The sequence below is a fragment of the Coccinella septempunctata genome, chromosome 5 (genome assembly GCF_907165205.1).
Source record: "Coccinella septempunctata chromosome 5, icCocSept1.1, whole genome shotgun sequence".
NCBI classification, from domain to species: domain Eukaryota; kingdom Metazoa; phylum Arthropoda; class Insecta; order Coleoptera; family Coccinellidae; genus Coccinella; species Coccinella septempunctata.
Window position 1 is genome coordinate 39,585,278 of NC_058193.1, and position 25,937 is coordinate 39,611,214.

The following is a 25,937-nucleotide window of genomic DNA, read 5'->3' on the forward strand; positions in this document are numbered from 1 at the left end:
GACTCTGGAATAGTGCAAATAGCTGCTCAGACTGGAGAAATTGCTCTCTTTCCAAGGATCCTATACTACAAATGCTGATATCGACCAAAACTCGTGACATTAGGTACTAGTTCTGTATTGTATGTCGAACAAATCAAGATACTAACAGCCCAGTTGATCCATCATCGCCCCACTTACTACCAGTGGATCGAAAAAACAAAAGGAGACCATCCATCACTCAAGACTGGCACAAAGACCAGCTAACTAGATGGTTTTGGCGATCAGCTAATCGGCACGCGTCATACGCGAGGCCTTCACTAGATGGCATCGCGATAAATACGACTTGAATGGTCGACAATCGTCTGTGTTTTGGGGGTAAATGATAATCCATCCCCATATCAATTCATATTGGCTGTTGACTCTTTTGTGCGAAAAACTGGATAAGCCTGCCCTGATTTAGGGTTTCGGGCGTAATTTCCGCGTAAGCAGCGTCGGACTCTAAGTTCGGCTTTCTATGGGGGAGACCCACAGCTTTATGAAATGTAGGATATGATGTCGATAATTCCCGGTTTATTTTATACCCTCATATAGGTATGGTCCCATTCAGGGCTTCTCTCACTAGAAGTCTCAATAAAACTGATCTTACATAACTCATTTACATACCTGTTTTTCATTAAAGAACTAATTCATGTCAGTATGAGACATATACCAACGGCGCCGTGGCTTAGTTGGTTAAAGCGCCTGTCTAGTAAACAGGAGATCGAGGGTTCGAATCCCTCCGGGGCCTAGGATTTGAAATTTTTATTTGATCAGTTTCGAGAGAAATAAACTTAGCTAGTGAGTGAAATTGGTGCGTAAAAGGCGCTGTTTATGCCTCAGTTAATTGAGAGTCTGTCCTAGTGAATAGAGAGAGTCAATAACAACGAGGCAGAATCAAATAAATCAATCTCAGTTATGTCAGTGATCCCAAAGTTTGGAGGTGCATTCTTGATTGTCACGAACGCAATTTTTTTCAAAATAAGTTTTTTATTAATAGAAAACTAAGGCTAATTTCGATAGTTTAATCACTCAAAGATATGAAACTTCTGAAATAATCCACGAACAATAACCCAGACGAACAGCCCTGCCAGCAGTACCCTGCAAAACATTGACAGATCCATTTAGGGTCCATCGCATACGTTAGTTAAAACGAACATGTGTACATTTCTGTTTGAACGGTTTTGTTTCGCTTTTTCTAGACGGGTCGATGCATTTTTAAATTGCCGTCTGCATGAAACTGATTGAATTTTCGCCCGACTCCGATCTAGCCGGATTTCCATTCATCCAGTTTGACGGATGAAAAACGCCGAATGAAAACTATCAACCACTGGCGAGGCTCTGCGGGAAAAAATTGCCGTTATGGGATTTTAGGATAAAGCCTCATCGCTACCATTTTTTTCGGAACCCTCCATTGAAAGATCTACACTATTTTCTCCTGAAATCTTTCAACAACTGTACATTCACGTGATGAGAAATTTCGAAAGCCTATCTCCCTTCGTTTAGATTTACTTCTCGGGAATGGCATTTTTCAAAAATTGCAACTTTGAGAATCCGTCAAGACCGAACAGTTGCGCCAAGAAGGATGAAATTCTCAGATTTATTACTAGAAGAGTTGCTCTTTCAGAATATGTATCACGTTCAGATCTACGCTTATTTTCCTGGAAGATTAATCTACTCGAAAGATGACCTTAGAAAATTTCCTAAAAAGTTGGGTTCGGTTAAAACTTCCTTAAGACCGAACGGTTGTGCCGAAATGGATGAAATTCTCAGATTTATTACTAGAAGAGTTGCTCTTTCAGAATATGTATCACGTTTAGATCTACGACAATTTTCCTGGAAGATTAATCTACTCGAAAGATGACCTTCGAAAATTTCCCAAAAAGTTGGGTTCAGTTAAAACTTCCTCAAGACCGAACGGTTGTGCCCAAGTGAATGAAATTCTCAGATTTATTACTTGAAGAGTTGCTCTTTCAGAATATGTATCACGTTTAGATCTACGACAATTTTCCTGGAAGATTAATCGACTCGAAAGATGACCTTCGAAAATTTCCCAAAAAGTTGGGTTCAGTTAAAACTTCCTCAAGACCGAACGGTTGTGCCCAAGTGGATGAAATTCTCAGATTTATTACTTGAAGAGTTGCTCTTTCAGAATATGTATCACGTTTAGATCTAAGATAATTTTCCTGGAAGATTAATCTACTCGAAAGATGACCTTCGAAAATTTCCCAAAAAGTTGGGGTCAGTTTAAACTTCCTTTCACTCTAGTATGATTCTTATTCGGAAAATAGCCTACATGAGTCGTATATCATAAAAATCACGAACTGGACGGAATCCCAAGTCCCTCGTGGAAACAGCGAGCACAACAGGATAATTCCAGCGCAGGAAATGGGAAAACTCCACGGCGGGTTCTTTCTACAAGGCAATCCCCGTCTTTCATCTTGAAGCCCCCCACGACACCAGTTTATACCGCAATAATAAATTTTATTAGACTCATCCCCCGGCCAAATAAGAATTCTATAGGGATTTTATTGGGGGATGATGGGATCAGGAGACCAGAGGCGGCTGTTATTACGGAGAAATCCTCCATATTGACTTCGCGGAGATTCAGAGCAAGCCTGCGTGCATTGCCTTCCTTCATACGGAGATAATTCTTCGGACCATATACGAGACTTGGGTTTAAATCGTTTTTGATCATAGCAATGGTACGTAGCCATGTAGGATTCAATGCCCAGTCAAAACAAGATATTCCTCACGAGTTGAAGCCTTTATCCAAGAAGGATTTATGGTCCTATTCATCGCTAGTTTCACTAGAATCGACAAAAAACAGATCCAACCAATATAATTGGCAGATGACGTGCACGTGCTTACCATGTGCCCTTGAAATTCGTTCCTTTCTTAGGTATTAGTTCTTAGTAACTCTGCATAAGCTCAGCACAAGGCTTTATTAGGACCAGACCTCATTTGCATGTCTGATTTTAATGGAGGAACTGATTCATGTCAGTTAATCTAGATACAACGGCGCCGTGGCTTAGTTGGTTAAAGCGCCTGTCTAGTAAACAGGAGATCGAGGGTTCGAATCCCTCCGGGGCCTAGGGAATGTAAATTTTTATTGAGTCCAACTCGCTATTGTGTGAAAAAGTAGGAAATGAAGGAGCTGTAAGTGCCTCATTTGTTAAAATCAATTGAAAGTTTTTGTTCACTCAGTTTCGGGAGGTTACAAAAACTCCTGCCTCAATTGGTCGGTTGTTCGAAGCTCATATATAGCTGAGGTAAAGGCTTATAAATCACTGAAGCCCAGTTTTTTTTTTTTCCAAAAACTCTTTTGGTCAGTTGTTCAAAGACAGAGCTTTAGAATTCATTGATGCCAAGCTAAAACGAAAAATTCCCCAGGAAAAGCCTTTTTTCCAAAAACTCGGTATATGCCTCAGTTAGTCAATTGTTCAAAGTGCACACGCAGCTAAGCCAGAGCCTTGATATTCACTGATGCCTAGCTAAAACAAAATATTTCTCAGCTCAGCAGAAAGTTTCTATCAAAGAGCTAAGTATTTATGCCCCACTTTGTCACTTCTTTAAAGTGCATGTACTACTGAGACGAAGGCTTGGAATCCATTGATACCTTTATGATATCACATAGAGCTAAGGCAGAGCCTTGATATTCACTGATGCCTAGCTGAAACAAAATATATCTTAGCTTAGCAGAAAGTTTCTATCCAAAACTAAGTATTTATGCCCCATATGGTCAGTTCTTTAAAGAGCATATACTACTAAGACAGAGCCTTCGAATTCATTGATACCTAGCTGAGCAAAATATTCCTTAGAAGGAGCCTTCTTTCCAAAAGCTCGGTTTTTGCCTCAGTTAGTCCCTTGTTCAAAGGGCAAATACAGCTGAGGCAGAGCCTCAGACCCCACAGATGCCCAGCTAAAACAAAATATTTCTTGAGAGACAGCTCTCATTCAAAAACTCGATATCTTAACCCATCCTGACTTCGATAAGTCCAGAACTGAAAATTCTTGTCTCCATCGAGAACACCACAGGTCTCAACTAGAAAAATATCAGATTGCGCCATCTCCACCTAACCCAGATCCGCCAATTCCTCCTCATCTCCGTTCCAGTAACGGACCGGGCACAAGAGGCCCATAAATCTCTTCAATTTGCTCCGAGCGCATTATAATTCCATGTCAGGTAAGCATGTTGAACACAGTTTGAAATGATATAAGTTATGACTTTTCGAAATGCTAGATGACGCGTATACGGGTTAATCGGCATCCAGCCTGTGCTGGTCGAACAGGCTGATGAAAAATTTCACGATGTAACAACTTATTTATATAGCAAGAACCTTTTATAAATTGTGTTCATTACCTGGTATAGCCGCGGTGGGCAGTCCTCCAACACTACACTCTTGTAATTTATTCGGTGGTTATCTTGTGAGCCGGCATGTGCGTGCCACAAATCATCGCTGGAGATTTATGCCTCCGATGTGCGAGAAATTTTGGTGGACTATACGCTGGCTCAAGGCTATTAGGTATTCGAGACAAATTAGGGCGGCGTTGGAGGCGCAACGGTTAACAGCCTCGTGAGAATGGCTGCTGCTGATGGTTGTCCCACATCAGGAATGATTTGTAAGGTACTCCTTGTGAAAATAGCTCCTTCAACTGTTGACTACTGGCCCTCGCCAGTACTTTGGTTGAATACAACTCAGTTAAAAAGATCCACAGATGTGCAGTGTCATAGATTTAGCTAGTTGTTTTTCCAGGAGTGGCACAGCTCAGCAAGAAAGCTTGAAATGGCTATATCTTTTTATCAGGACCGAATCGAGAAAAATGCTATGGGAAAAAAATGTTCTTCTTGACCTCAACAATCTACTGTGGAAATGCTGGTACGAGTCAAACACTCAGCCTGTATAAAACCACGTATTATTATAAAATCAAACGATACTTTCCCCTTCCACCCGAAATTTAATACCCCATCGACTAATCGAAATTTAGCACTCAAAACGACGCGAACAAATGAATAACCTGCCCGAGTCGGTCCAGATATTGAGCTGTGTAAAACGGGTCCTATCACGCAGCATCAGAGTCGAGATAGCCGCGAAAATGAAGTAATTAAAAGTATAAAGGGCAGGTTAATTGGTTTTCCTAGCATCACGTAAATTAAAACAAAAACCAATTATCGTCGACCAACCCTACACACCGTCGTTCGTCGCTCGTCAGCCCTGGTAGCTGCCTAGCTCTTCGGCGCAAATTTGCACGATGGTCGAGATTTTAAGCGGCAGTTGAAATAACTGTGTGCAAGTCAAGGAGAGGTGTGACTCGTTTCCGCTAGCTCAAAATTTAAGGGTTGGACATTAAATTCCAAGTAGGAGACTATGGGACCGGCGTCAGAAAAACTAAAAAAAACATAAACATATAGCTAGTCAATGGTTTACTACGCCCGAGTCTATCTGATTAGTTGCATCAGGACATTTCTCACAAATAAAGGTTAACGTCAGTGAGTTTGGCAAAATGTTTTTAGGGCCTGTTGGTTTGGATATAGCAAAAAGGCGTTAACCTGTATAAAATTCTTAATCACCTTCGATACCATAGCCTTTGTTTGATCTGCCAATAGATCCAAACGTCACTTTCTGTCCACTGAGACCCGGAATAACGCCATCCCATAAATCATATCTTATCTTCAAGCGAATACCTTGAAAATTCCACGTCCTCGCCATGACATCGTGCCAGGAGTGAACCCAGGCAGCCGTGACCGAGCCCTCAGGAACAATCATCTCCGTTGAAGAACAACCGGAGGAGCTCACGATGCTGAATTAAGACGTATCCGAGAGACGGCAGTATGGCGTCCGCATAGACGCATAGAGCGGCATAAATAAGACGGAGATGCGACACGGACCGAGATACATAAGTTTTCTATGATCGCCAAAGACAGCAGAATAGATACCTCGGCCACGAATGGTAAAGGCGGCGTCGAAACGGGTCTTTTTCATGGTGGATGATGGAGTGTACGTTGTGGGAGACAGCATGGGAAATAATTGAGAATTATAGTTGGCTAATATTTCTGTTATGGCTGCCTACGTCGATTATGATGTATAATATTGTCGTGGGGACTTTCTAGATTGCTAGACAAGGCCATGATCCACACAAAAATCGAGTGGATTAAGAGCGTGGTGAAGCACGTGAGGCAATGCTACCGTGGTAGCAAAACATCCAATGCCTCAAGTTGTGAGTTAATTTAATCCACCAAGGCATATTTCTCGGACTTCTCTCAATTAACTCCTAATGAAAGCTTTTATCCCAATCTTCCCCTTAATTAGTGAATTCTTCCCCGTAAATTCAATTAGCCCCGCATCTATCAACCAGAATCGAATTCCTACCGAAGAAATCTGTCTGTCGATCCCTAATTTGCCTGTCGCCAATCAAAAATCCCCGATAAATCTAATTAAAGATCGGTGTTTTACAACTTCGTCTCCTGGTGTCTGACCGATGGCATCGACCACGGTCATACGACTCGGATTCCCAACATTCCTGACCAGGCATGGAGAGATCTTTAACTCTGCTTTGTCTCAAATGAGATATACTGCATGTCATTGACAAATAGCCGAACATACGTACCATCGGCGCGTCTCATTTGGTATATTATGATACCACCATTCATGAATTTATTAATATATCATCGCTCGGCTTAGGTTTGTCGGACGAGGACCATCTGACGTGATCGTTTGAAGGGTCTCAATTACTATTGAATGGATCGGTTGTTCGTCTCTCCGGACGTTGTTAGAGGTTGAGAGATGATGACCGAGACGAATCGTAGAGAAACCGAGTTGAATGGCGATCATCTGTATGATTCAATGACGTGTTTAAGTTCATACAACTCGGTTGAGCTCAAACCATATCATACAGTTTTTGTTGATACTTTTTGAAGGCATCAGTTGAGTACTTCGAACAGTTTAACTGTGTTCCTTCAACTCAGTTATATCTATAGTATTCTTAACTGAACTAAGCTGGGATAATCAATATTTATCGCAACCTTACCTCCCATTCTATATCCTTAGCTAAGTTACCAAGAAACTCAGTTAAGTGAGACTGTTGAAGGCATCAGTTAAGTACATCGAACAGTTTAACTGTGTTCCTTCAACTCAGTTATATCTATCTTATTCTTAACTGAACTAAGCTGGGATAATCAATATTTATCGCAACCTTCTATATCCTTAGCTAAGTTACCAAGAAACTCAGTTACGTGAATAGGTTTTTTTAACTATTTCAACCTCGTCACTTCTTCCTTGTTAACTGGGGCGCTCCTGTTAACCACCGAGACTCAGTTACGTGAGACTGTTGAAGGCATCAGTTAAGTACATCGAACAGTTTAACTGTGTTCCTTCAACTCAGTTATATCTATCTTATTCTTAACTGAACTAAGCTGGAATAATCAATATTTATCGCAACCTTACCTCCCATTCTATATCCTTAGCTAAGTAACCAAGAAACTCAGTTACGTGAATAGGTTTGTTTAACTATTTCAACCTCGTTACTTCTTCCTTGTTAACTGGAGCGCTCCTGTTAACCACCGAGACTCAGTTAAGTGAGACTGTTGAAGGCATCAGTTAAGTACATCGAACAGTTTAACTGTGTTCCTTCAACTCAGTTATATCTATCTTATTCTTAACTGAACTTAGCTGGGATAATCAATATTTATCGCAACCTTACCTCCGATTCTGAATCCTTAGCTAAGTTACCAAGAAACTCAGTTACGTGAATAGGTTTGTTTAACTATTTCAACCTCGTTACTTCTTCCTTGTTAACTGGAGCGCTCCTGTTACCCACCGAGACTCAGTTAAGTGAGACTGTTGAATGCATCAGTTAAGTACATCGAACAGTTTCTTCAACTCAGTTATATCTATCTTATTCTTAACTGAACTAAGCTGGGATAATCAATATTTATCGCAACCTTACATCCGATTCTAAATCCTTAGCTAAGTTATCAAGAAACTCAGTTAGGTGAATAGGTTTGTTTAACTATTTCAACCTCGTCACTTCTTCCCTCTTAACTGGGGCGCTCCTGTTAACCACCGAGACTCAGTTACGTGAGATGAGATCCTTCATATCTCCCTGTTCGACTCATCGGAGTCCGAATTCTAATTCCATAATGATTCGTAGGTATTGACAACACCCCGTCAGGAGTTCGACGGGACAAAAGCGTCGACCCTTCTGTTCGATCCTGTCAAGATATTCCCGTCTCCGTCAGTGAGACAATGTCCTGCGTCAGCTCGCAAAGTGGCCGATTGTTAATTTTGCAAATCGCAGTTCACACATGGGCGATTTCATATTAGGATATCGCTTTAGTGAATTAAGGGTATTATACCCCGCTGACATACGCGAGAGACTAAATGAAAAGGCGGTCTTCTACGATACGGGCGTCAGAAATAGGGAGGGGTTGATAAGGCCAATAATTGAACGTTACCCCTCGTAGGGATAGCTTTCGGTTCTGTTTGTTGTACCTCCAACAATCGCCGCATTATAATGCCCGTAGACGGATATAGGAGATAAGAATTACGCCGCATTGTTAACTGCTAACGAGATAAATTCATAGATTTGTTGACTGAAAATATTATCTGCTCGACGGTTATTCACTAATTTCGTATTGATTGCACCTTTCAGCGGGCATGGAGAAAAAATGACGAAATCACGATTTGAAATTGAACGTAGATCTGGGGTGCATCCTAGATTGAATCTTATTTATTATCTCCCCCGTCCATCACCCAATTAATTGTTCATTATGTTTAGAGGAAAAGTGCCGATGTTTAGATATATACAGGGTTGGGATGAAATATGGAACCGAGCATAGGTTTTTCTCGGAAACGAAAAACGACGATTTTTATGAAACGTTCATTTAGAGGGTTAGGGAGGGTCTTGAAGAACCAGAGCGTTGCCATTCCATCGATTGTTGCTCTGTTTCTGGATCGTAGAAATGTACCCAAGTCTCATCCATAGTAACAATTCGGTTTAAGAAGTCTACATCGTTTTCAAGTCGAGCACACATCGAACGCGATGCTTCTTTCCTGGCACGCTTTTGGTCAACATTCAAACATTTGGGGATCCATTTTGCAGCAATTTTTCTCATCTCCAAATTGACGTCAACTATATGATGAACGCGTTCGTATGAAATAGACAGTGCTTCAGATATCCGTTTTAGCCCAATTCCACGGTCTGATACAATCATGTCATAAACTGTATCGATATTTTCGGGGAGTGACACAGAAAGTGGCCCTTCCCGATCGGTCATCATCTTCAATGGAAAATTTACCTCTTTTGAAGCTTGCAGTCCAATTTTTCACGGTCGCATACGAAGGACATTGATCACCAAGGGTATTAAGCATATCTTCGTAAATCTGCTTACCTCTTAAGCCTTTTAAATACAGGTACTTGATGATGGCTCGATACTCCAATTTTTCGATTTTCACAATTTCGGTGAACATCTTCTTTCTCTTAATTTATTGCGCAACTCTGGTTAAATTTTTGACCTCAAACTTCACACTGACACTTCTAATGAGTTATTGTTCGTTGCTATGGTAACGCAAAATTTTTTTTTATGCATGGAACTGGTCTAGGCTAACTAGATATCATTACATCCTCGTGCTTCATTCAATTTAAAGTTTTTGTTGACTTTTCATATTCGGCTACCCCTCGCAGCAGCCCAAATCTCCCCGCAGGGGCGCGTGGGCGTTAGAGGGCAAGAGAGGGGGGTGCAACGTCGTCCTCTGCATAATTCAGATTTGATATTAAAGACGTAATAACAAGAAATAAGGCAATAAAGAACGCCCCGGTTAGAATGCGAAATTGTCGCCAGAACGTTTCACCAACTTTAATTTCTTTCGCTATAACTCAACGACATTTAAATATCTGACGACATTTTTACGATGCCGGGAGAATTATTGGAGTAAATTACATTTCGCATCTGAAATATTTAAATTTGAATCAGCGAATTTTATCGCACGGATGCCGGAAAACTCGTATCCTTCCACGCCTCGGCCTTACCGCGGTTATTGCGTTTTCGAGATTCAATTATGCTCCGCACTTTTTCCGATTTGAGATTCGGGACGCTCTAAGAGAATTTAGTGGGTTTTTTTCGTCGTTAATTATCAGAAAATTCCCGCCATGGAGTTCTGACTTTGAGATATCTAAACGTCTCGAAGAAAACTCTCTCAAATTAAAAAAAAATTATTAGGTTCTTCATATAGATAATCCTAGCGATCACCCATTCAAGTCCTGAGCGCCACCAACGCTGCTTGGCCCCGAAGAAACAGTTATTTTTCCCAATATTTCGAAAAATGCAGATCTGATCGAAAAGAAATTCAGTTGTTGGCTGAATATTCTTAATAATTGTTGCAGAATCATATATTGAAGCTGCTTCAAGTGAGAAACATAAAAATTTGACATTGGTTAGTTTGATATGGAAGAATGAATGCCAAATCACGGTAAAACAGCAAAAATTGGCCTTCCAATTCAACTCCGTCATCGATATCAACGTGTATGAATCCCCATCCCAAATGCTAATAAGATTGCCAAATCTTCCGAGCTAAATAGGGTTATAAATTCGGGCACAATTAAGTTATAGTAGGCGTGTTCGTGAAACTAGCCGGCCACGTGACTTAAATGATTGATTACAACAATTTCGCCTGGGAAGAATAATAAAGATTACATCTTGTGTACACAGGATGAATTTTATGTAAATCGTACTGGCAGTAATCGGATTAGTTATTGTTTCGTTGGATGTGGGGTAGCAGAAGGAGGATTTCATTAAATACTGTGATTCATTTTTCGATATGATACGTTCGTTGGGATATTATGGGAAATTTTGATCGAATTTTTTCATGACTTTCTTTTTCTGCTGTGCTAAATTCATGGTTTAAATGAATTAAAGTGGCAGGGAAAACGGTTTCAGTTGTATCAGGTAAGATTCTATCCGAGGTTCCTCTGTGAGAGTAAACTTTGGCTAACATTTGAAGAATTCACCACTTGCACTTGTGATCGATCGTGTTGGCAGCTACAATCCGATGTTTAATTCAGTATAACTGTTTGATTTCGGAGAAAACCTTAGTGCAATTACTGCACTTGTGCATTTTTGACACCCATGGAAGAATTAATGAAAACATGCTTCACGATGAACAAAAAGACGTTCCTGTAATCGTTAAAGTTTATGTGATTGAAAAAAGGTTCGAAAAATAATTAATACTCGATCTTTCTGCCTGTAACTCGATTCATGTCGGAGGCTGCCACAGCTTTCACTAAATATATGTATATCCCCAATGAATAATGATGATTGCTCATTGTTGATCCAGTTATCTGAGCCGTAGGATAGAGATCAACCCGTCATCGTTTTTCCCGCCTATAATGCAAGAATAACGATTGAGATTGATGGCTAACGTTGAAGGCACGCTTCGCGGACGCAATAAAATTCATATTCATATGTAACATATTCTCCTCGGATATTAGCTTACACCCTCCAGCTCCCTTTCGGCGTATACAAGCAATAAATAAGTGTATACGCCGAAATACAATATGCACCCCGTCAGTCCATGGGAAACGATATATACAGTGCGACCGGGAGGGAGGCAATAGAAACGTAATCTATTGGATTATGCGGTGGTTTACACGGCTTAACTATGGCTTTTTACTGTTGGCATATTGAATGCGTAAAATAATATTAAACGGTCTTGATTTATAAGGCGAGCGTCGATGTTTGCTTTGGAATCGTACTGTTTGATTTTCTCACAGGGCGGTTCGATACATTTTTTTTTTTCGTTTTCTCCGAAGAATCGTGAGAATGTTCAGCTTGAGTGGTATCATCAGTCGTGGAGAATTTTGTGGTTCACGAGCTTATCCGACAGTTGATGAGATTGGTCAGTTCAAACTTCAAAATGATCTTGACTGAATATGAACTCTTCCACCGAAATTCTACAATTGGAAGAATATCAAGCAAACAACATTTAACTTACTTGAAATTATTTCGTTGTGACAATTTTCTCCTGGTCAAAAATGCATTTCTTTCAGAACAAAATGAATGACAGATCTTAACATGTAATCTCCATCACTGGCGACTATTTTTTCCTGCGTTTGAGACAATTTTCGAATTTCATCTCAACAAACTGCCTCGTCTTCTGAGGCGATCCAAGTTGGGTGCCAATTTTCAATTTCTGGGCAAGAGGTGACCTGTCAAATGGTCCAGCATTTGTCGTTACAACCAGATTTCAGAAAAAACAATGTCTAAAAGAATCAGCGGCTGCGATAGAATGTTTCTGAATATTTTTTTACGACTTTTGCTCCTATCAACGTTTCTCTGCATAGCTCATGAGGCACTCAATTGCCTTCCTTTTGAATGATTCCCATGGGTTTCGTTTGAATTGGATCATCTTTGAATTATGCCTCCAATTCTTTGTCTTTAATTATTTGGTTGTCCAGAGAGAAGGGAAAGTTACCGTTGAACGTCTGAGCATTCCTAACCTTATTTATCTGTTGGACAATTGTCACCATGCACTGTCACAAGCATTCGATGTATCTCAGATTCTCAGCAGCACTTTTCTTCAGCAGAAAAATAAATTTTTTGGTTATCACATAATCCCACAAATTCAACACAGTAAAGAAACGAGGTTTTATATGGAACGTACAGCGAAATCAGATTAGTATTATGGACTGATGTCTAACTTAACCCAACCTAACCTAACCCAGCTGAACCCACCCGAATCTGCAGTTCCTATAAGACATTATTAACAGTTAAAGCCATTGTTGAAAACCGACTAAACTTATGAAATAGAGGGTGTTTTAATAGTTGTAGGAGTCGAAGACCCACCCTGTATAGTAAAGTGTCATCGTATCTAACCTCAAAAATCCTCGTTTTCGTCACCATCAGCTATTTTAACTTGTCATATGCATTTAAACGTCTGATCTGTGTTCGTGTAAATTTTTTGGTTATCACATAATCCCACAAATTCAACACAGTAAAAAACAAGATTTTATATGAAACGTACAGCGAAATGAGATTAATATTATGGACTGATGTCTAACCTAACCTAACCTAACCTAACCTACCTGAACCCACCCGAATCTGCAGTTCCTATAGACATTATTAACAGTTAAAGCCATTGTTGAAAACCGACTAAACTTATGAAATAGAGGGTGTTTTAATAGTTGTAGGAGTCGAAGACCCACCCTGTATAGTAAAGTGTCATCGTATCTAACCTCAAAAATCCTCGTTTTCGTCACCATCAGCTATTTTAACTTGTCATATGCATTTAAACGTCTGATCTGTGTTCGTGTGAATTTTTTGGTTATCACATAATCCCACAAATTCAACACAGTAAAAAACAAGATTTTATATGAAACGTACAGCGAAATGAGATTAATATTATGGACTGATGTCTAACCTAACCTAACCTAACCTAACCTAGCTGAACCCACCAGAATCTGCAGTTCCTATAAGACATTATTAACAGTTAAAGCCATTTTTGAAAACCGACTAAACTTATGAAATAGAGGTTGTTTTAATAGTTGTACGAGTCGAAGACTCACCCTGTATAGTAAAGTGTCATCGTATCTAACCTCAAAAATCCTCGTTTTCGTCACCATCTAGCTATTTTAACTTGTCATATGCATTTAAACGTCTGATCTGTGTTCGTGTTCGAAGAATAGAATCCCCCGTCCGTTCCTCGAAGGTAGAAGAGTTAATGGCATATTGTGAATTGAGGTACGACCCGTGGATGGTGAACCCGGGCGGTATCAGAGCTGTTCGTTACCCGCTGACTGACGCAGCCACCTCGCAGTGTCTTGTTAGTACCGTGGCCAGATACTGAACCACTTTACATTGAATGAAGATATCGGAATAATAAGCCAAATGGCCACTGCCTTACCTGATATTTATCACGTGGGTTTTTTACCTATTTGGAATCGGCTGTGACCGGGGAGCAGTCTAACTAGTGCTGTTTACGACCCTGGTATAAGACCGGTTGATGCTTGGTGCTCTCTGGAGAGCTGGGAGGCTTGGTCATTTACCATTTTCGAATTTTTCCCGACTTGCTGCGAGGTCGATTGTTGATGGGGCTTTTCATCGAGAGTTGCCTGATTCTTGCACACCAAATTTTCATTCATGGGGCATCAAATGTTTACTATGTTATGGGTTATGGTTCTTTAGCTCCTCGTTCCATAATTTTTTCAGTTTCAGGCAAGGAGTTTTACGTTCTTGCAATCAACTCTGCTTCAGAATCTGAATATATGTTTTGCAATAATGCCCTCCTGTACAAGAACGTTTTTTGGTTGTGTCTACCCGTAGAGATGCAACAACAGTGGCTTAACTGAACGCTTGGGGGTTTAACTTTGTGAGGAAGTACGAGGATGTATTGATATCTAGTTAGCCTAAACCAGTTTCATGCATAAAATTTTTTTGCGTTACCATAGTAACGAACAATAACTCATTAGAAGTGTCAGTGTGAAGTTAGAGGTCAAAAAAGTAAGCCAGAGTTACGCAATAAATTAAAAAAAGGAAGATGTCCACCGAAATTGTGAAAATCGAAAAATTTGAGTATCGAGCCATCATCAAGTACCTGTATTTAAAAGCGTTAAGAGGTCAGTAGATTCACGAAGATATGCTTAATACCCTTGGTGATCAATGTCCTTCTTATGCGACCGTGAAAAATTGAACTACAAGCTTCAAAAGAGATAAATTTTCCATTGAAGATGATGACCGATCGGGAAGGTCAGTTTCTGTGTCAGTCCCCGAAAATATCGATGCAGTTCATGACATGATTTTATCAGACCGTTGAATTGGGCTAAAAGGGATATCTGAAGCACTGAATATTTCATACGAACGCGTTCATCATATAGTTCACGTCAATTTGAACATGAGAAAAATTGCTGCAAAATGGATCTCCAAATGTTTGAATGTTGACCAAAAGCGTGCAAGGGTAGAAGCATCGCGTTCGATCTGTGCTCAATTTGAAAATGATGTAGACTCCTCAAACCGAATTGTTACTATGGATGAGACTTGGGTACATTTCTACGATCTAGAAACAAAGTTACAATCGATGGAATGGCGACACTCTGGTTCTCCAAGACCTAAGAAGTTTCGTGTCCAAAAATCTGCTAGACTAGAAAAGTTCTTGCTTCAGTTTTTTGGGATTGCCATGGAGTACTCATGATTGAATAAGGGTAGAACAATAACCGGAGATTACTATTCGGCATTACTGGCCACTCTACGGGAAAAACTAAAGAGAAAAGACGCGGAAAGCTATCCAAAAGTGTTTTGTTTTTGCAGGACAACACCCCTGCACACAAATCTCATGTTGCCATGCAAAAAATTCGTGATTTAACGTTTGAATCGCAAGAACACCTCCCTTATTCTCCAGATTTGGCTCCCTCCGACTGTCATCTCTTTCCTCAACTAAAAAAGTTTAAAAGGTCGTAAATTTTCTTCCAACGAGGAGGTTATAAAAGCTTTGGAGGTCTGGTTTGCAGAGCAAGAAGAAACATTTTTTTTGAAAGGTCTAGAGACGGTGCAGGTTGGCTGTAATAAATGTATCCAATTAAGGGGAGGATATGTTGAGTAATAAAATATTTTGATTTGAAATTTTGTTTTATTCTATAGTAGGCTGAGAATTTTTCAACATATCCTCGTACATTTCAGAAATAGTGTATTGTGCCACTAGATTTCAAAGAGTCACGTTAGGTTATAACCGGAAACCCTCTCAATCTCATCCACCCACTAAGTAATTTCAAGACGTCGACTACCCCATGCCCAGAACCACCCCTCTAGTCGTGAAAACACCCCCTAGTCTCGGCATCCTCCATTAAACATGCGCTATCTATAGCCAACTCATCGGAGGACCATAAAAAGGGTATTAGCTCAAGTTAATAAAGTGGTAGTAACAATTTAGACATTAACGGACACATTGAAGGGGATGCCGGAGGAGATACGGCCCCAGGATCGGGGTAAGAGAATCGGGAATCCGGTAACGGAAGTCGCCTCTCTAATCTGGAGTTTCGGCTCGATTTGCTCCGTTCAACGGACGCCATATTGGAGTTTGATTTAAGAACACTCATTTAGCGCGCGACAAAGACGCCGAACTGTTCTATTATCTTTTTGACAGCAGCTTTATCACGACCGTGGTGCGGTTGAACATGTGAGCAATTTAACCCAATATCGTATCTCACCCACTTTGTGCCATGGTCGCTAAGGCCCCTTTCACAAGGGGGTGAATGCTCTGGAAGATTTTCGTTTAGGTCTTCCAGAAATCTAAATTAAGGGAATCCCAGGTGTTTCTGTCTAACGACTTTTGATTTCCATAATCCATAAAGGAAAAAAAATTGTGGTGAATAACACCCACTCACTTCAACTCAAAGGGGATGTCTGTAAGTATTCTGTATGCTGCTTAAAAGGGTCCTTGAAAAACTCAAACTGATTGGATGTCTGTTGTCAGGTGGAGAATATATGGGGTGTTAACATTTCAACATCTTGAAGAACGACAAATCAATTCTATTCAGCACAAATTTTTTGCTGAAACAATTGTTAATTTGTTTCACTTGAGACAAACTGTATATGACGTGAATCTTTGACTGGAACTTTAACAGTAGATTCTTGAGGTCGAAAGAAACACTTTTTTCTTATACCATTTTTTCGATTCGGCCCAGATAAAAAGATATTTACATTTGGAGTTTTCATAATAAGCTGTGCCACCCCTGGAAAGACAGAATTACCTTCAGACTAACTAGCAGAATCTATGACACCACACATCTGTGGATCTTTTACAAGGAGTTGCATTCGGTCAATTTTTCGAATTTCACAGATATTTTTAGTTTTTGAACATCAAATTACTCGAAAACGGAGCATTTTACGAGAAAATAAGATGAATACTTTTATTTCACAAAACGTTCAAATATTAAATAACGTCCAACTTAGTTTCAAGAGTTGGGTTCTTTGAATTTTTGGTATTTTATGGTACGTAATGGTCATAATGAGAAAACTAGAAGACGTGGGTGATATCTTGTGCTCGAAAAAGATTCATCGAATAAATGAAAAACTATATTTCAAAATTCATTTCATTCGATAAAACGGTCTGTGAGATAGAACTAAAAATAACATTTTTGTGGTTTTCCAACAGTCTGTATCTTTTTTAACCATGCCAATTCGGAAAAAATGGTGAAGGAAAAAGTGTTTCAGAGTTTAATTAATGTAAAAATTGTTTACTTAAAAGTGGAGGACATCAAATCTGGCATTTTATCACAATTTCCCGGAAATTTTCGAGAAAGTGTTGTGCACGTTGAGACATTTCAATTAGTTTCAATTCATCACCATGGCATTTGAACAATCATGGGGAGGTAGAGATTTTCCAGAAATTCAAAAAATTCCTCACAAAAAATTGGATTCCACAAAAGTAGAATTGTGATTTTTGATACAATCATGACCTATTCTATTGCCCGTTAACTGAACCTGTGAGCCCTAGATGCTCACAGTAGTTATATTCGGTGGAAACCTAATTTTCTATCTTTTTTCAAGAAGTAAACCTTGTTCCAATTATATTTTTTATTATTCTTGTCAGAAACAACTGTCAACTCTTTCCATGAATATCATGATCATATTCAGACAAATACAGCAATCAATGTAATAATAATAATCAGCAACAGAACCCTTGTATAATTTCTCCTATTTTGATGGTTCATTATCAAGTTCAGATAATTTTCCAGCTTATATTTTCAGTTATGGATACTTTTGTGAAGGAAGGATTCCGAAAAACTGATTTTTTTCTGAGCAAGATAATTTTTTCCCATTATTCGATAATTTTGAGTGCACCTTCCCCCTTAAAACTTTGTATACGACGAACGAATGTCAAAGTTATGAATTTCCGCGAAGAGCATCACGGGGATCGTAAAAACCGACCAAATAATCCTACGAACAACCCAGCTCGTTCACGAAAAGCGAAAAATGAAAGATGATCATGAAATTACGCCTTTTATGGTACTTCGAGAGTGGTTTCAACTCGAACGCTAAATTTCAAACACCTAAACTTTTTCCCCGAGAAAATCTCATAACCATCAAAAAATAATATTCCTTTTCCCCTTCAGCGGTTGCTATGGCGATTCGCCCTGCTGCTGCTGCCGCCGCCGCCGCGCCCGCCCTTCCCTCTCGCTGCTCGTTCCTCCCTTATTGATCTCCCCATTTTTCCGAATTTTAATCTCCAAATTATTTCTCGAACGACGCAGTTTTAATTTTTGATTCTTTTAAGTAGGTTCTTCTGGTGTTAATATATTTACGGCTCCATTCTTGAATTTCCCGAAGCAAGCAGTCTCCGAAAATAATATTCGCTAACCAACACAGTATCATGGTTACTTTTCAGTCGAGTAGCCAACAAGTAGATTTTGAAAATAGCCTCATTTCCCTCCCTTAGGTCCGGGCCTGCTAAAAACTCAATATTCGCTGGAATATTAAACAACAATATAATAGAATAAAGCAGCAATTTCTGTCGAAACCTGAATATTCCGCGTTTTATTGTCCCATAAATAATTACGTTTTTATTGAGAAAAATCTCCAATTCAGCTGTATCACGAATCCGAAACGTCGCAAGCAAATATCACATGTAATAAATAATTCATAGCAATAAACCCATATTCTCAAGGGGAATTCATCCAGGCATCGCCTGGCAGATTTTCACTACGTATTCGCCTCTATAAATCATTTAGTTTCAACAATTTCGTCCGCATAAATAAATAACCGGACAGGCACGACCACGGACTAACTTCCATGTCAACTACCACCATAACCTGTTGCTTAACGCTGACGTATTTTAACATTTATATGACAATCCAATTCACCCTGACAGCCGTGTACTGACGGAAAATTCAAATAAGTAATTGCAAGGCTTCGTGAGCGGTATGACGAATTTTTTTACGTACTCACCCTGTATACCACGGCCTGTGAGAAACATTCCAAAGTGGTATGGGTATATTTACCTTAGAATTATTACTCGCTAAAGTGTTCCTCTTACAGCAGCATCTACAGCCAAATGATTTGTAAACAACAAATTATCTTTTCCAATATTTTATCGCCTATACTTGTCCCAACAATCGTTTAACTCATTATCACATTTTTAGGTCTCATTAGCGAGTGCTCAAGTGACTTCTCTGGAAATGATCATTAGCACCCTCTTGCTAAGAGTCTATTCACAAATGACTAACCTGAAATTATTAGAGATGAGACATCGACATTCTTGTTATGTTTGTCTGGATGCTTTGGGTATGAGCTTTTGTAATATTGAGTGCTTTATCATGGTACAATGAAGAATCAACCCTTATTCGACAAGGAATAAGGAAAAAAATTCAAATATTTCAATGAAAATTCGATAAGTGGTATTGACTACTACCAGAAACGCTGTAAATTATTGTTTCATCAACGATATACCTGATAAAAAGATATAGTCATTTTAAGTTTTCATAATGAGCTGTGCCACTCCTGAAGGAACAAAATTCCCTTCACAATAACAACTACTGTTAAAATATTAGTACGAGTCAAAGACTCACCCTGAATACTGTAATTATGACTCTGTTAAGAAGTCAATGTTCAATATAATTCAGTTCTGCCGTTTCGTTTTCAACGGCCCACTGTGTATATCTGTTACATTAAACTATTCAACGGAAACTGCTTCGAAGACGACAAATAAATTTGATCGATTAACGAAACGTGCTGTCCACATATCAGCAATACTGGTCCCTTGATGACCGTAAATCCATGCAACATCTTCCAAAGCCAGCTGAACCGAACAGAGCCAATAATTACCCATTTCGAAAATTGATTTCTGATCCCGCATCATAACCAGGATGTCATTCTAGATATGATGTCTGTGTTTTACTGTGTGGGTTCGTATTTTCAACGATCAGTTCACAACTGCCCCACGATTGGAAAACAGAAGTTTGAAAACAGTTTACCATTTGTTTTATCTTGGGTATTACGACGGGACACCTGGTATCGTATACCCTGTGTGTGCCAATACTGGCTTACCTTGATATATAGGATCGGCCGATTAGAGTGTTATTGCTACTGAGCGATTTTCATGCGAAATATACTAAGTGATATAGACAACACAACACCGAATATTGATTAATTTATTGGAAGATAAATATTTGTCAGGATACCAAACGATCAGTTTTTTTATTATCAGTTACAGAGTGGTTATCGTCTGTTTTGCGATGGAAAACTCGTGGTAGAATTAAATTCCATCTTCAAATGGTGTAATTTCCGAAAGAAACAAGCTAGGGTCTTGTTGTGTTGTTTTGACTGATGAGACAAATCCACTCACTGTTCTCAGAGTTATCATCAATCGAAAAAAATCTCAGGATTGAATCGAATTCACTCCTATAGCTTCTCATAGGGGAAGTAGAGTAAAAAACTCAAATTACGTAGATTATTTCAGTCATAACAAATCGGAAAGGAAACAGACATCTGCCGACGGGTCATCAATCCAAACTACCATCTCTAGCGCCATCATCGTATTGAAATATAACAAATCCGAATTCATTTTCGTCAGATGCATCCATTAGTAGTTGATCTGAAGCGTTAAAACCGCACTAAGTAGTCATTACCACTCACTTATATGCATATGCAATTGACACTAATGCATCATTTCCTCTCCCTTTCAAGATCGGAATAAACAACATTAAAATCTCATGATCGGGGCACTTCTAAAGTGAGAACTATAACACTATAACTGCTACACCTTCCCAAACGACTCCGTTTATGTCCGCTCCTCACGAAGCTCTTCAGATTTGAACTATCAGTAGGTACACAGGGATCAATAGTTTCGCTTACCTTCTTCAGAAAATGTAAGAAACTTTTTAGAAAGTCACAATTCAAATGTTCATCTTCGGTTTATTATACAGATAGAAATGAATAAGATGTTTAAATATTGACACGAGAGAAAAAATCATTATCCTCGGCAACCTAGATTGTGCCATGCAATATTATTGCATCAATGAATGAATGAATCTTACAGTTTACGCAGATATCGAAGAAATCATGAAATTCATTGTACAGGGCGATTTTGCGAACTTTAAGAATTGTCCAAATTTATAATGTACGATCCAACAAATCGAATGATATTTGATTGCAGTTTTCTGGAACCTCATAGAAGCTATCTCCATGCCAAATTTCGGATAAATCGGTGATTCCCTTCACGAGATTTTTAATTTCCATTCAAATTTGAAAAAATCCTGTAAATCGCAATCTAGAACTCCTAGATACTGCATAGATTTGTTTGTCGTGATCCTCTAGGTTTTCTGTGTCCCAATAAAGTGTTTCCCGTATAATTCTTCAACAATTTTTTTGATTTCCTGTCAATTTTGTCTTTTTTTTTCCCACAATATGTACTTCCGAAAGCTCGAGCACAAACAGAGTACCTACCAGCATATCTCGAGAAGCCCCATCCTGCAATTACCTCCCAATTTTTTCTGCACCGCCTAAATACCTTCTTGAGAGCAATTCAGAGGTTGAAGTGGTACCCTGGCGTTAGGGAGACATGTGTTAATTTTTAAGGCGCCGCTTACACCTGTATTTGAACAGGATGTTTGGATGTTCCCGACGGCATAAGCCAGGGTAATCTGCGAAGTAAACAAATCAACTTGATGTGGTTGATCGTGACTTGAAAGATGCCGAAAGTTGTGGAAGAGGAGACATTCTGACAGAAACACGTAAAGTTGACTCTCGAGGTTTCTTTCGTGAGTTGGTATTTGGGCTATTTGATGCGTTCTTGTTGAACATGAATTTTTTTATTTGAAATATGCGAAAAAACATAAATGGCAACTTTGCTGACAAAGCCAAGGTAGTAGACTCAACTCCGAGCAGTACCTGTTAGAGTTTCTTTGCATTTTGGCGGTTAGATTAGAGGGTTCAGTTGTTTAAGTGACTCCAGTTGTCCAGTTTACCTTTAAGGTGTCAGACCACTAAACGCCAAAATCATAAAGATCGTCAAATGAGTTAAAAGCTGGTGAAAATTGCCAAAGCCATCAAAATCTTGACTGGCAAGATTATGGTCTTCATATTGTCAGACGAGCATGGAATATTGTTCATCGACTACCTTTGGAATGGTAAAACTGTCAATGGTGTATATAAGATAAGGCATTAGTGGATCGACTGACCGCAGGAAACATGAAAATACATTCCTCAAATGCAAAAACTGCTGTTCTATCAGGACAATATTCTGTGTTTCAAGTCAATTAAACAATGGTTAAATTAGATGAATGACGCTTTGCAAGGCTGCCTTATAAACCGTAGCTTCCATTGCAACTACTGGATTTTTGCAGAAATGGGAAAGATGTTTGGCTCAAATGAAGAAGTGATTGCCGAAACTGAGATCTACTTTGACAGAAAAGACAAATCGCTCCACAAGAGCATCGAAAAGTTAGAATGAATGTATCACACTCGAGGGTGTGTATGTTTTGATGAAAAGAGTAAAATTTCTGAAAAAAAATCGTTTTTCTCACATATACCTACTACATAACCATTGAGTGAGGTGTTATCTTGAAAATTCGAAGTACCTGTTACTTTTATCTTAAGTTATAGATTCAGTATCGTATGTTGATCTCCCCCTTCCAGCTTATTTATCGCATTTTGATCGGTGCATTCCAACCGATGAAACTATTTGTGGTTGCTGTAACAATAGAACACTTTAAATGCCTGGGATTTTATTGTTCCCACTGTGTTATTTTAATATGAGACAAGTGAAACCCCCAGGGGTCACCATAAATTATTTGGAGGTGGAAGATTGTGGTTAAATTGTTGATTTCTCAATTCAGTGCTTGCTGCGTATTTCGAGGATAGCATTTATCACTGATAGTATCGGTTCAGTAGCGTTCCAGTCAAGCCAGCTTTCGAAGTTATTGCTGGTTGAATGTAAGCCTTTTCCCTTCATCAATGCGCGAGAATTGGGAATTTTATTGAATTAAATAAATTACAATAACCTACAGCTCGTTCAAAAATACAAAGCGATTCAAATCTTCGATCATGTGTCGAATTATTATATTAGTTCACCTGTAAAACATCCAAAAGCGGCTTAAATGGAACAAATATTTAACTTAGCCCAGCTTTTGTTTGTTGGAGGTAAATTCCCCGCCCTTATGTAAAGGGAAGCTTGGATTTACCGGTGGCGTTTGTAACAGAATACGACGGGGATTCTGCAGAGAGACGCGGCCCTTGGTAACGCCAAAGGGACTGGTCGTTAACGAATCATCTCACCCTCCAACGGAGGGTGTTTAAACTAACTAAACATCCCTTAATCGGTTTATATTTAAACATCCCCGCCGCACTGTTTGTTTTTCAATTAAGGGAATGTTTTCCCGAATAGGATTCGTGCCTTTGTAAATTGGGGATGCTATTCGGGAATTATTCAACGATTATTTCCTTCGTTTAAACTTGAATTAGCAACGACTCAGTGAAAAATGTCGCTTCACACCCAAAAAAGAAGGCGTAGAAAATTGAAACTCCCCAAAATACTCACTGCACAAGGAATAATGACTTATAGATTGTAGATTGATAGCATTTTTTGCGTTGGCTTGCAATGGTGACATTGTGCCACCAGATATGGAGTTTCATCCTCTTCCCTTCTAGTCCCATTCGAATTAGGTACTTCCTAAGGCTACAACGCCCTGTAGGTATGCAGGAAAGAGGTGTCTGACATATTCTTGCTAATTTTCAGATGCTTCTCAGTTCTCCAAGTGTTAAGTTCATTCTCTCACATTTTTGATTGCAAATATTTCTGCTCTTTTGAGGATTTCTAGATACTGACTCAAGTCAGTTTTATTCAACGCTATTCTGGCAATCCATCAGTCAATAGTTTGCTTCGCAAAATGTTTCAGTTTTCAGGAGACGAACAGCAAGCAGCTCACTTCCTAAAATAAATTGAAATAAATGTGCGCCATACTCCAAGGGGAAATGGTTTCTCCTGAATTAGATGGGATGTATATTTTACATCAAAATGCAAATCATTCTCATTTCCTCACCTTGAATAAATGCGAGCTGAAACGAGTCCGATGAGAGAGACGACTTCCCGAAGTTCGAAGAAGAATCGCACTGTATAGTTTGATGCGTTTTCTATGCCTAGACGGAAATTAGTTTCGCAACCCTTTCATACATATGTATTTGGGAGTTTTCGAACCGTAAAATGAAGAGGTCGGATCTTAATTTTAGTTAGTTTAAGGGTTCGAAATTCCAAAGCGAAGATTGTAGTTTTCTACTTTAATTTCTTCAAATTATACAGCACATATATGCATGCTTTCTTTATGTATCTATGTTTGCAAAGAAGGGTTATCTGGGACCATTTTCAGAAGCTATCGAAATAGAATAATGATAACTTTTTTTTAAGATAATTAGGTAACTAGTCCTAAAGGTTTGCTTATATTTTGGTTGAGAAATCTATTAATTCCAAACTATAGTGTTGAATAGATAATGATCCAGAAGCTACATGAATTGAACGAAAATTTCGACTGTATGTTCCGGAGAAAATTTTCACAAACCGCCCGCAACACGCAGACTTGTTTTTTTTTCAATTTAGCTGAACTTCCGGTCGAAACTTGGAATCTAGCGCCGAAAAGTGCAATAAAAAAAATCGTTCGTCATAAATCCATCGGGAGCTGACTATGTATTTGCACCCATATGCATTTAAAGCGGGCGAATAAAATAAATCACGCAGATATGGTCGTAATAGAGCAGCTTTTTCGCTTTCTGATGCAAAACGTAATCAATTTAGAGAGATGCACTTTTATTTACGGTTATTGACGGGTGCATTTCCACGCGTCCATATTTTCAGCCACTCGTCATTTTTCATTTACGAGAAAATGGCATGGTATCTGGACGTCCAGTGATCCGCTGGACCGCTGGATATGCGAAGGTTGCTTGATGGATTTTTAACATTGAATGAAATATTCCAGGAGACTTTTTATTTACTTTATGGTGAAAAAACACCCAAGAGTGGTGATGGAGGATCAGGATCTGAAATGATCCATTTAGCACCTTCAATTCTCATTCCTAATTCACTTTTTATATTCTCATATCAATCAAGATTATCTACATTGAAACAACGAACGTTCATGTTCAAGATAATCCTCGGGAAAAAAATTCCTCAAATGCATGGGACCATTTCAAGAGCTCGCCTATTGTCATTTCACGGATGATATTCAAAGCATCCGGAAGAAATTTCTGAGGCGACTCGGACCATTAGGAACAACCGTTGACTGTAATTAATTAGCCGTTAGTTCGAGGAAGAATCATTGTTTGTCTTAATGAATTTGATTTATTTAAAACAAATGAAAATGAATCGTTGTTTTTAGGTCCTTTGTTCTGACGCCGACTATCTGTCTCGAGTGGCTCGGTCACCTAAATGATTGATTATTTTCTCTCGGCAGATATGATATCGTTGGGCTGGTTCATGGTATCGCCCAGGGGTCTACCGAGATGATTCTGCTTCGATACGAACGCTCAAACTATGACCAGGAGACTTATTCTCATCAAGAAACGATCATCAGATTAATATTCCATCAGAAAAGAGTTCTGTCGTGTGGCTATCTCTGAAACAAGTTCATTGTATGTGTCATTTGACCACATTCTGGGGTTACTCTTTGAAACGTTCTTATTTCTTCTGCTTTGTAGTCACTTTGTCATACAATACTATCACTGGTCTTCAATCTTTCGATATTTTTGCATATGCTAGCAGTTTCAGTGACGAGACAGTGGCGACAATTGTGGTCCCGTTTTTCATCGTTTTAGCAAGAATATGGCGGATTTGGTCACGTGACGTGACGTGAGCCAATCCGCATTCCGAATTAGAGCTCATAGCATTGAAATCTGTGCTCCTAAGCCGCCATATTCTTGCTAAATTTCCAATTGTCGCCACTGTGTTTCA

The 25,937-nt window shown here is 39.2% G+C and overlaps 2 non-coding genes across 2 annotated transcripts; both read left to right on the forward strand.

Moving 5' to 3' along the window:
- Positions 1-692: 692 nt before the first annotated feature.
- Trnat-agu lies at positions 693-766 on the forward strand. Its single transcript has one exon. It is a non-coding gene; the product is annotated as a tRNA-Thr (tRNA).
- A 2,269-nt stretch (positions 767-3,035) lies between these two features.
- On the forward strand, positions 3,036-3,109 carry Trnat-agu. The gene has a single exon. It is a non-coding gene; the product is annotated as a tRNA-Thr (tRNA).
- The last annotated feature ends 22,828 nt before the right edge of the window (positions 3,110-25,937 follow it).